This window comes from Oncorhynchus tshawytscha, linkage group LG17, assembly GCF_018296145.1.
Source record: "Oncorhynchus tshawytscha isolate Ot180627B linkage group LG17, Otsh_v2.0, whole genome shotgun sequence".
NCBI classification, from domain to species: Eukaryota; Metazoa; Chordata; class Actinopteri; order Salmoniformes; family Salmonidae; genus Oncorhynchus; species Oncorhynchus tshawytscha.
In genome coordinates, this window is record NC_056445.1 from 14,226,185 (window position 1) to 14,239,046 (window position 12,862).

Here is a 12,862-nt window from a genome sequence, read left to right on the forward strand (position 1 = left end):
GTCATGATAGGCTACAGCACAGAAAATAAACAATGTAGCCAAGTATGCTATATTTTTACAGCACAGAACTTTCCAACCCCAAGGCATTTTAATATTTTACTGTATTGATATTGAAAATATACAAACTTGGTGATATAGAGTTTAATTTATATTGGAATAGGCCTACATCACGAAAGGCTACAGCACAGAACATGAACATTGAATGCCTAGTATGCTACATTTTCACAGCACAGAACCCTCTACCAATACAACAAAGCAATAGCGTAGGTCAGGCTATAACGCTCTCCCACTTCACACCTTCACTTCCGCTGAGCTAAACAGGGAAGGGCAGTTCATTTAGTGAAAAGTAGTATGAATGTTGGTAATAAAGGATTTTCTGCTTTTGAAATGTGCCAATATTTTAACAATGTTGCCACATTAAATCTATTTTTCTTTTAGTCAAGAAGATAAGATGAGCCAGACCAACCAACCACCCCCACAGAGGTGGATCAGAGGTGGCAGCCCCCTCTTTACCAGGTGGATGGACTCTACAGTGCTACTCTGTGCTCCACAAGACTAAGAGATGATTCAAGACCGTTTTTCAATTTCATTGACATTGCTATGACCAACTGTTACATCATGTAAAAGAAACTCTGCCTATAAACAGTATATTAGTTGGGGCTTTCACTGTGCAATACACATGAAGGTCAGGAGATGGAACCGAGTCGCACTAATGAGTATGGGGTCACTGGGGTGACCCTCTGTGACGTTAGGAAGGGCTTTCACTTGTGGCATAACGTTTGAGCGACAGACATGACAATTCTGTGTGATTGGGCTTTTTGTTCTGTTGAAAAACAGATGTGGACAGTAGCCCAAAAAAAGTACACTGAACAAAATAATAAATGCATCATGCAACAATTTCAAAGATTTGACTAAGTTACAGTTCATACAAAGGAAATCAGTCAAAATATGTATTAGGCCCTAATCTGTGGATGTCACATGACTGGGAAAACAGGACTATGCTGGAGATTGTCCGGCAGATTGGCCATTGCTGTCATCGGACAAAAAGACTGGTCTACTGAAAAGGTAAGCAGATACCTATTGTAAATTCTGCATATTGGCTTTATCCAAATTCATTTTGTGAGAAAACCTGTTTGATGTAAGTTACTAAATTTAAACTATTATGATGTGTGAGATTGGAAAATAGTTGAGAAAGTAATATCTCCATTGGCAACTGCAATTTTATTATTTGATCAGCAATACTTAATGATGCATTGTGTATGGGATGTACTAGTATGCCTGGCTAGTGGGTGCTAACAGAGGACACTTACTACATGTATGAGTGGTGGGTAACGGGTGACCACCAAAGTGTGACTGGATAGTCTGGGACTACATGTATGATTCATTCTAGCTGATTATAAAAGTGTGACTGGATAGTCTGGGACTACATGTATGAGTGGTGGGTAACGAGTGACCACCAAAGTGCGAATGGATAGTCTGGGACTACATGTATGAGTGGTGGGTAACGAGTGACCACCAAAGTGTGACTGGATAGTCTGGGACTACATGTATGAGTGGTGGGTAACGAGTGACCACCAAAGTGTGACTGGATAGTCTGGGACTACATGTATGAGTGGTGGGTAACGAGTGACCACCAAAGTGTGACTGGATAGTCTGGGACTACATGTATGAGTGGTCATTCTAGTGATTACCAAAGTGTGACTGGATAGTCTGGGACTACATGTATGAGTGGTGGGTAACGAGTGACCACCAAAGTGTGACTGGATAGTCTGGGACTAGCTGATTATAAAAGTGTGACTGGATAGTCTGGGACTGAGTGGTGGGTAACGAGTGACCACCAAAGTGTGCCAATGGAAAGCCATATGATGTGAATGTGATGTACTAGTCAGGGACTAAGTGTGAGTGGTGACGGATAATTAAATTGATGGATTACTTGGACTTGAGATTCATTTAGCCCTATGGTGACTGGGTCTGGGACTCTATGAGTGGTCCTAACAAAGCATAGTGTGTGTGTCTGGGACTACATGGGTGAGTGGTGGGCGCACTGACCACCAAAGTTTGGAGTCTGGGAGACATTATGAGTGGTTCTAGAAACGTGATCCAAAGTGTGACTGGATAGTCTGGGAGTCATATGGAGTGGTGATTGTATTTTTTATTTTGTACATTTGGTATTGAAGTAAAGGTGATAATGACCACCAAAGTGGGGACACTGGGACTACATGTATAAGTGGTGGGTAATACCCCAAAGGGGACTGGACAGTCTGGGACTACATGTTGAGTTCTTACTTGAGACCAAAGTGTGGGAGTCTGGGACACATGTTAGTGGTGGGTAAGAGTGAAAGTGTGACCAGTCTGGGACTGAGTGGTGGGTAAAGGCAAAGGTTGTTGACCATGTATGAGTGGTTGTGTACATAAAATGTCATTGGAAATGGGAAAAGGTGGTTGAAAACAAAGTGTGACTGAAGTCTCCACTCTAGAAGTGAATGAAGGCAGAGAATGTGGTACTAGGTGGAAGAGTGGAAGAGATAATTAAATGAGAAGGTGAGAAGGGGTGAGCTGTACAGAGAATGGATAGAAGGCGGGGCCATTGCGTCTCCTACCGGTCTGCTTACTGCCGTGAATTAAGATTTGTGTGTGTATGGTGTAAATTGAAGCTTACTGGCGTGAATTAAGATTTGTGAGACTCAAATCGTGTGCATAAAATACGCTTGATATTCAGTCGGACTAATATCGGAATGAATGAGGTCGTGGACCTTCAGATGAGATGTCTGAGTTGTATTAATTTGAGCCTGCCAAAGCGAGTGTGGTACATTAGGTATTTCAGCTGGATCTGGTACCGGTGAGTGTTGAGTGTGCTGAGAAATAAGGTGAATTTATTTTGTTCTTTTAATTCATTTACACAAGTACTTCCCGGTTATTGATTTTGGTTTGATTGTTCAGATAACACCATTGAAATTAAACAGGAGGTTAAGGTATACTAACATTAGAATCTGTTTTCATTATGGGGAACAATGAAAGGCCCACAAAGTGGGTTGCAGGCTGAGTTTATTTTATGTTAAAGGGACAGTGTACATTTACCACAGTTGTCTGTGTCTAATGGCTGTGTATTTAAGAAGTATTTTGGGGAGACATTTTGGAGAAACACGAATGTAAGACATGAAACATCAAGACGAATTATCGGGGATTATCGTAATTATTAGGTTTTGTTTTTGTAGTAAACGTTTGGGTTAAGGGGATTTCCCTGTTCCCAGAGACAAGATATCTTAAAGGGGTACACTCACATATGAAATATTAGAAGTTTTTATTTTCTGAGTCTTAATTAAATAGGTGAAATCTTTTGATAAAGGAATGTTGTTTGATATAGTAAGAAACACTTCTTTGGGGGGGTGGTATGACTTATGACCTCCATTGTAACTTTCCTTTGTGGTCTGATCAGCCTCATTGGAAAGCCATTTGGATGGAGAATCTAGGGTCATTTGTAATACTAATATTAAGGTAATTTAATACAAAAAGGCAGTGAAATTTACATGATAGTGTTATTATATTTTCTCTGATGAATGTGGTGTAAAAATGAGCTAGGATAAGTTTTAATGATGGTAGACTTATGTTAAGTATTTGGGACATATTTTGAGCCAACAAGGCAGGGAAGAAATTGAGATATTTGTGTTTGGTTTTAACACCTGTGTATAGGAGTGCCAGTGTACCTGTGTAATGGGGGAGGGTGTCCGTATGGGGATTACATGATAACCAATTTGGGACAGTCCTGGGATTGGTGAAGAGGGTATCCTTTTAGCATGGGGGATCCCACAAAGGTGGATAGGGTTTCCATGATATGGTGATGAAATCCTACTAACCATAAAAACTATTAAGCTCTCTGATGCAGGCACTTACACCCTCAGACTACAAAGGACCGGGGACAGACACGATGGGTGTGTTTTCTATTAAGGTGCTGCCAAAACCACAGAGGTCCCAGAGGAACCAGAGCCAGACACATTCCTCTACCACCCCTGGACCGAACCTGCCACCCACCACCACTGTGTCAAATCCCATTCAGGTAATTAACGTTAGAGACTATTCAGCTATTGATCAATTAGGCACTGAGACTGGTTTTGATGGTAGGGACAATTTGTGGCTGTCTTATATGAGGTATACAGATAAGACCTTGAAAAGAAAGGACTGCATTATCTGTGGTCATGCTAGACCTGTTCTGGCTACACACCCATTTGCTATAGGAGAAGGAGAGGGGTGGTTGTGTATTCTGAGAGGTTTTTACCAGGTTCAGCCCAATTCAACTCTCTGTTCCTCTTTGAGCCTTGTGTTTCCTACAGTACCTCCTCATCGGGTCCCTTCGGGTGTTAAGGCATATGGGGGCAATTACAGTTGCATCACAGTACAGGTATGACTATGGACATAGACTATGGGAGGTTGCCTGAAGCTGATTGCAGTAGTAACATAACCATTAATGCCACTTGGCCAGTTACAGGCCTAAACCAAACTAGTGGTCTGGCTGATGTGTGGTGGATCTGTGGACCCAAGAGAGTGCTGAGACCCATTCTTAGAGGAGACTGGCAAGGTACGTGTGGTCTGACCAGTTTGATAATTCCACTGACCATTGTTGATGTTACTGCTGAGCAGCTGTTGGGTTTTGTATCCAGGGGACCTGAAAACATTCCATCCCATGGGAGACATAGACGTAGTGCTCCATGGACAGAGGATGTAGTTGACATACACACTAACCTGTTGGGGGTTCCTCATGAGTTTCAGGCCTTGGGTAGGAATGATGGACTCTGGCACTTACTACCTATTATGGGTCCAGCCATAGTGGATGCTAGACAGACTGCATGGATTAATTACATCTACTATAATCAACAGCGTTTTGTGAATTACTCCCGTGATGCACTCACTGGTATGTCTGAACTTGAGCTTGAGGCCACATCTAGGGTTGCCAGACACAATAGACTTGCTTTGGATATGCTTCTTGCCAGTCAGGGGGGTGTTTTATTAAAACTTCTTAAGCTTCCCCCTACTTTTTCTGAAATTCTGTTAAAAATCGCGCAACATTTTGGCGTCCTGCTACTCAGGCCAGGAATATAGTATATGCATATGATTAGTATGTGTGGATAGAAAACACTCAGACGTTTCCAAAACTGTTTAAATCACGGCTGTGACTATAACAGAACGTCTGTTTCATCGAAAAGCGCAGGAAAATCTGATCACTGGAGATGGAAAAAAAGTATCCATGCGCCACTCCCATGAATTGTTAAAGGTGAACCGTAATATATTTGGCCAAGCTTGCAGTACCTACAGCTACCACAGGATCTATAGAGTCTCCTCATTTGAATCTGAATTGATTCTTGGTAGATCCGCCCAAAGGGAACCGATTCTCTCCGACCACCGACCCGAGGCATTGTCTGCCTTTTTCTCCGGACATTTTTTCCACACGGCAGGCTATCGAATTTACATCGCCTCCTGATGATTTTTATAGCTTATTAACGTGTAGTTATACCTAAAGTTGCATTAGAAAGGTATTTCGAAGTGTTTTGTAAAAGTTTATCGTCGAATTTTTAACTTTTAAAAAATGACGTTACGTTATGAAACGCTCTTTTTTCCGTTTTCCACACAGTCTTCATAGATCGATATCTAGGCTATATATGGACCGATTTAATCCAAAAAAAGACCCAGTATTGATTATGGGACATCAAGGTGTGCAAAGAAAGAAGATGGTCAAAGGTAATTAATGTTTTATATTTTATTGTGCGGTTTGTGTAGCGCCGACTATGCTAATTCTTTTGTTTACATGCCCTACGGGTCTTTTGGGGTGTTGCATGCTATCAGATAATAGCTTCTCATGCTTTCGCCGAAAAGCATTTTAAAAATCTGAAACGGTGGCTAGATTCACAATGACTGTAGCTTTATTTTAATACCAAACATGTGTATTTTAATGAACGTTTGCGTTTTAACTAATACCATTAGCATATAGCGTCGCGCATGTGCATTTCTAGAGCTCTAGGTGAGACGTCTGCGTCTCAAGTAAGCTCAAGAGGTTTTAATAAACTTTTTATTATTTTCATGAAATGCTATTAACATATTACTATGTTGGGACTGCTGAAATAAAGGATAATGAGTGACACCCTAGCGGGTGTCAAAAGGGGGACTTAAATGTAACACCATTTTCTTTTATTCTGTTTTTAAATGAGCTGTTGTTCTCTTTTGACATGAGGGTTTTAAGTTCCTAGGTGTCTGGTAGCCAATCTAGTACATAGTGGGATCGAATGGAGGACATGAAGGTATTTTAAACTTTAACTGTTCACCCTTGGAGGTGTGAAAAAGGGGGATTGTGGGATTCTGTGTTTTACATTATAGCCATTACCATATATATGATTAAATATTATCTGATGTTGGTTGTGTGAGGTATCTGCATTTGTGCACTGGAGCATAATTATGAGATTAAACAACTGCTTGCTACTTGCCTGTTTGTGTGTGTGACAAGAACTGAGTAACATGGTGTGACCTGCATGTTGCAAAACTGTAGATAACAGTCCAGCAGATGCTTTGTCCTTGTGTTTGTATGTAACAATATTGAGCACATGGTGTGACTTGCTGTATCTTACAAAGTTGTGGTTAAGCAGGTATAGGGAGGGGTGGTCATCATGAGGTTTAACTGAGATGGAAAAGTACTGAACAACACAATAGCAGGAACTGAGCAACTGTTCTAACTAGGGGGTGATACCAGAACAGTAGGAATCTATACATCGACGGAGGGAGGACTCCAAGAAGCGCCAAGAGGCGGGGACCCGCCTGAGCGCCTGCGATAGGCTGAGCAAGTTTAAACCACGCCCAGCCTCTACTGTGATAGGCCAACAGACGGGTTGGAACTATGTCCATCACAGTATAAGAACACTGTTTACATACATCCTGTCAGTTCTCTGTTCTGCCCTGCGTGGTATTACAGTGAGCCCGTATATACGAAAGTTGCATTTGCCATTTATTACTTAGCTAATAAAAAATACATAGTATTCAATCGTTGACTCATTGTTATATTTATCCTGATACCAGATTCGAATTTACGCAACTCTAATAATAGGCATCTATTAGTCACAGATACATTCAAATAAAAGGTAGTGGCATGGATCAGAAAACCAGTCAGTATCTCGTGTGACCACCATTTGCCTCATGCAGTGCGACACATCTCTTTCACGTAGAGTTGATTGTGGCCTGTCGAATGTTGTCCCACACCTTTTCAACGGCTGTACGAAATTGCTGGATATTGGCGGGAACTGGAACACATTGTCGTAGATGTTAATCTAGAGCATCCCTAACATACTCAATGGGTGACATGTCTGGTGAGTATGCAGACCATGGAAGAACTGGGACATTTTCAGCTTCCAGTAATTGTGTACAGATTCTTGAGACATGGGGCTGTGCATTATCATGCTGAAACATGAGGTGATGGTGGCGGATGAATGACTTGACAATGGGCCTCAGGATCTCGTCACGGTATCTCTGTGCATTCAAATTCCCATTGATAAAATGCGATTGTGTTTGTTGTCCTTAGCTTATATCTACCTGTCCATACCGTAACCCCACCACTACCATGGGGCACTCTGTTCACAACGTTGAGGAAGAATCCAACCAGAGAGGAAGAGGCAATGTTTTCTTGCACTGGCTCTATGCACACTCACTGGACTACCCACACATCATACACTGACACTCCAACACACACACACACACACACACACACTACATACACTCACACACACAAAACAAACATTTATTTTAACTCCACACACACAGACACACACACATTCACACTTTTCACATACGTTGATGCTACTGTTTATTATCTATCCCGATTGCCTGGTCACTTTTACCCCTACCTACATGTACATATTACCTCTTACCTCAACTACCTCGTACTCCTGCACATTGGCTCGGTACCAGTTGGTACTCCTTTTATATATATATATATATATATATATATAGCCTCGTTTCCTTTTTTTATTAAGCAAATGTTTCTTACTTTTTAACTCTGCATTGTTAGGAAAGGGCTCGTAAGTAAGTCTATATACATGTTGTGTTCAGTGCGTGTGACAAATAACATTTGATTTGATAACTGGGCCCCAAATCTTTGTAGATTTTTTTTCGCTCACCAAGCGAAGAGTTTTTGTATGGAGGTCAGTGAGAGTGTCGAATTTGGCCAACAAATGTTTTTACAGATTATTTGCTGTGTGAGTCTTATTTGTAGTGATGGAAAACAGAGGCTTCCTCAAGGCTTCTGCTCTTTCCCCAAATTGTGCCAGAAAACAGTACTGGGAGATTCATTATCTGTTCGCACATTAGTGACATCTGCTGGTCAGCAATAAATAGCAGCAAAAACAATTTAATCAAAACTCTGTGGCAGTAAATATGTTGGGTTCAGTAGCCCAAAATCAGTTGGAATACCATGTTTGCATTTTACATCATGCTTCCCTCTTTTGCATTCAAGTTTGCTCTTTTTCAAAAAGTGAATCTATGGCATTATTTAGGATGCTTAAGACAGAAGCTAATACTATACTAAATAAAACCATTTATTTGAACAACAGTGCAGAAAGTATGGTTCCACATTCATCAAGTTACTAAATAGTGTCTTCACCGAGATTCGGCCTCATACCCTCATGTCCCTGAACATTCCATAATTCCCTACTCCACCTGCTAAGCTCCAAAATCCTAACTGTATTTGTAAGTACGGCGTATAGTAAAGGTCAGTGTTTGAAAGCAACTTGGAATCGAAGAAAGCATCGAAACCAAGGTGAAGTCAGTTGGATCTTGCATTTAGTAACACATGGTTTGAAAAAGCATGTGATAAAAAGAAGCTTCAGACGTGATTGATGACGTCGAAATCACACCGATAGGGTTTTGCAAGTACACTACGTGACCAAAAGTATGTGGACACCTGCTAGTCGAACATCTCATTCCAAAATCATGGACATTCATATGGAGTTGGTCCCCCCTTTGCTGCTATAACAGCCTCCACTCTTCTGGGAAGGTTTTCCACTAGATGTTGGAACGTTGCTGCGGGGAATTTCTTCCATTCAGCCACAAGAGGCCGGGCACTGATGTTGGACGATTAGGACTGGCTCACAGTCGGCGTTCCAATGCATCTCAAAGGTGTTCGATGAGGTTGAGGACAGGGCTCTGTGCAGGCCAGTCAAGTTTTTCCACACTGATCTCAACAAACCATTCTGTATGGACCTTGCTTTGTGCACGAGGGCATGCTGAAACAGGAAAGGGACTTACCCAAACTGTTGCCACAAAGTTAGAAGCACATGTCGCAGTGTCATTGTATGCTGTAGCGTTAAGATTTCCTTTCACAGGAACTAAGGGGTCTAGCCCGAACCATGAAACAGCCCCAGAATATTAATCCTCCTCCACCAAACTTTACAGTTGGCACTATGCATTGGGGCAGGTAGCGTTCTCCTGGCATCCGCCAAACCCAGATTTGTCTGTTGGACTGCCAGATGGTGAAGCGTGATTCATCACTCCAGAGAACGTGTTTCCACTGCTCCAGATTCCAATGGCGGCAAGCTTTACACCACTCCAGCCGATGCTTGGTGTTGCGTATGGTGATCTTAGACTTGTGTGTGGTTGCTCGGCCATGGAAACCCATTTCATTAAGCTCCCGACTAACAGTTATTGTGCTGACATTGCTTCCAGAGGCAGTTTGGAACTCGGTAGTGAGTGTTGCAACCGAGGACTGACGATTTTTACACACTACTTGCTTCAGCACTCAGCGTTCCCATTCTATGAGCTTGTGTGGCCTACCACTTTGCGGCTGAGCCGTTGCTGTGCTTAGACGTTTCCACTTCACTATAACAGCACAAACAGTTGACCGGGGCAGCTCTAGCAGGGCAAAGAATTGACTAGCTGACTTGATGTTAAGGTGGCATCCTATGACGGTGCCAAGTTGAAAGTCACTGAGCTCTTCAGTAAGGCCATTCTACTACCAATGTTTGTCTATGGAGATTGCATGGCTGTGTGCTTGATTTTATACACCTGTCAGCCACACATGTGGCTGAAATAGCCGAATCCACTAATTTAAAAGGGGTTTCCACATACTTTTGTATATATATATATATAGCATGGATTGTTCTGCGTTGTGTAATTTAATGAGGACACTGCCACAACTGGAGGTCTGCTTGTTTGATTTTTATTTGTCCTGTGCACGAAGAGACAATGTACAAATTGTTAGCCGTTGGCGGAGTCACAGCTCTCAGGCACCTGCGCGAGCACATCTCACTCAAACACTGTCCCAAGTAACCACAAGTTACAATAGTTACCTTAGCAAGCGAGCTCGTTAAAACTTTTGAACATACAATATGTCAAATATAAATATTGAACAAAACGTATGCAACCATAACAGCACATTGTGTAACATTACCACAGGTTTATATTGAAAAGTAGCAGAGCCAAGGGCAACGTACCTCGCTAATTGAAGGTCGTGACTCCACACTCCAAGACTGCTTCCATCACGTGGACTGGGAGATGTTTCGTATTGCGTCAGACAACAACATTGACGAATACGCTGATTCGGTGTGCGAGTTCATTAGAACGTGCGTTGAAGATGTCGTTCCCATAGCAACGATTAAAACATTCCCTAACCAGAAACCGTGGATTGATGGCAGCATTCGTGTGAAACTGAAAGCGCGAACCACTGCTTTTAATCAGGGCAAGGTGTCTGGTGACATGACTGAATACAAACAGTGCAGCTATTCCCTCCGCAAGGCTATTAAACAAGCTAAGCGTCAGTACAGAGACAAAGTAGAATCTCAATTCAACGGCTCAGACACAAGAGGCATGTGGCAGGGTCTACAGTCAATCACGGACTACAGGAAGAAATCCAGCCCAGTCACGGACCAGGATGTCTTGCTCCCAGGCAGACTAAATAACTTTTTGCCCGCTTTGAGGACAATACAGTGCCACTGACACGGCCTGCAACGAAAACATGCGGTCTCTCCTTCACTGCAGCCGAGGTGAGTAAGACATTTAAACGTGTTAACCCTCGCAAGGCTGCAGGCCCAGACGGCATCCCCAGCCGCGCCCTCAGAGCATGTGCAGACCAGCTGGCCGGTGTGTTTACGGACATATTCAATCAATCCCTATACCAGTCTGTTGTTCCCACATGCTTCAAGAGGGCCACCATTGTTCCTGTTCCCAAGAAAGCTAAGGTAACTGAGCTAAACGACTACCGCCCCGTAGCACTCACATCCGTCATCATGAAGTGCTTTGAGAGACTAGTCAAGGACCATATCACCTCCACCCTACCTGACACCCTAGACCCACTCCAATTTGCTTACCGCCCAAATAGGTCCACAGATGATGCAATCTCAACCACACTACACACTGCCCTAACCCATCTGGACAAGAGGAATACCTATGTGAGAATGCTGTTCATCGACTACAGCTCGGCATTTAACACCATAGTGCCCTCCAAGCTCGTCATCAAGCTCGAGACCCTGGGTCTCGACCCCGCCCTGTGCAACTGGGTACTGGACTTCCTGACGGGCCGCCCCCAGGTGGTGAGGGTAGGCAACAACATTTCCACCCCGCTGATCCTCAACACTGGGGCCCCACAAGGGTGCGTTCTGAGCCCTCTCCTGTACTCCCTGTTCACCCACGACTGCGGGGCCACGCACGCCTCCAACTCAATCATCAAGTTTGCGGACGACACAACAGTGGTAGGCTTGATTACCAACAACAACGAGACGGCCTACAGGGAGGAGGTAAGGCCCCCTGGAGTGTGGTGTCAGGAAAATAACCTCACACTCAACGTCAACAAAACTAAGGAGATGATTGTGGACTTCAGGAAACAGCAGAGGGAACACCCCACTATCCACATTGATGGGACAGTAGTGGAGAGGGTAGTAAGTTTTAAGTTCCTCGGCGTACACATCACAGACAAACTGAATTGGTCCACCCACACAGACAGCATTGTGAAGAAGGCGCAGCAGCGCCTCTTCAACCTCAGGAGGCTGAATAAATTCGGCTTGTCACCAAAAGCACTCACAAACTTCTACAGATGCACAATCGAGAGCATCCTATCGGGCTGTATCACCGCCTGGTACGGCAACTGCTCCGCCCACAACCGTAAGGCTCTCCAGAGGGTAGTGAGGTCTGCACAACGCATCACCGGGGGCAAACTACCTGCCCTCCAGGACACCTACACCACCCGATGTCACAGGAAGGCCATAAAGATCATCAAGGACAACAACCACCCGAGCCACTGCCTGTTCACCCCGCTATCATCCAGAAGGCGAGGTCAGTACAGGTGCATCAAAGCTGGGACCGAGAGACTGAAAAACAGCTTCTATCTCAAGGCCATCAGACTGTTAAACAGCCACCACTAACATTGAGTGGCTGCTGCCAACACACTGACACTGACACTGACTCAACTCCAGCCACTTTAATAATGGGAATTGATGGGAAATGATGTAAATATATCACTAGCCACTTTAAACAATGCTACCTTATATAATGTTTACATACCCTACATTATTCATCTCATATGCATACGTATATACTGTACTCTATATCATCGACTGCATCCTTATGTAATACATGTATCACTAGCCACTTTAACTATGCCACTTTGTTTACATACTCATCTCATATGTATATACTGTACTCGATATCAGCTACTGTATCTTGCCTATGCTGCTCTGTACCATCACTCATTCATATATCCTTATGTACATATTCTTTATCCCCTTACACTGTGTATAAGACAGTAGTTTTGGAATTGTTAGTTAGATTACTTGTTGGTTATTACTGCATTGTCGGAACTAGAAGCACAAGCATTTCGCTACACTCGCATTAACATCTGCTA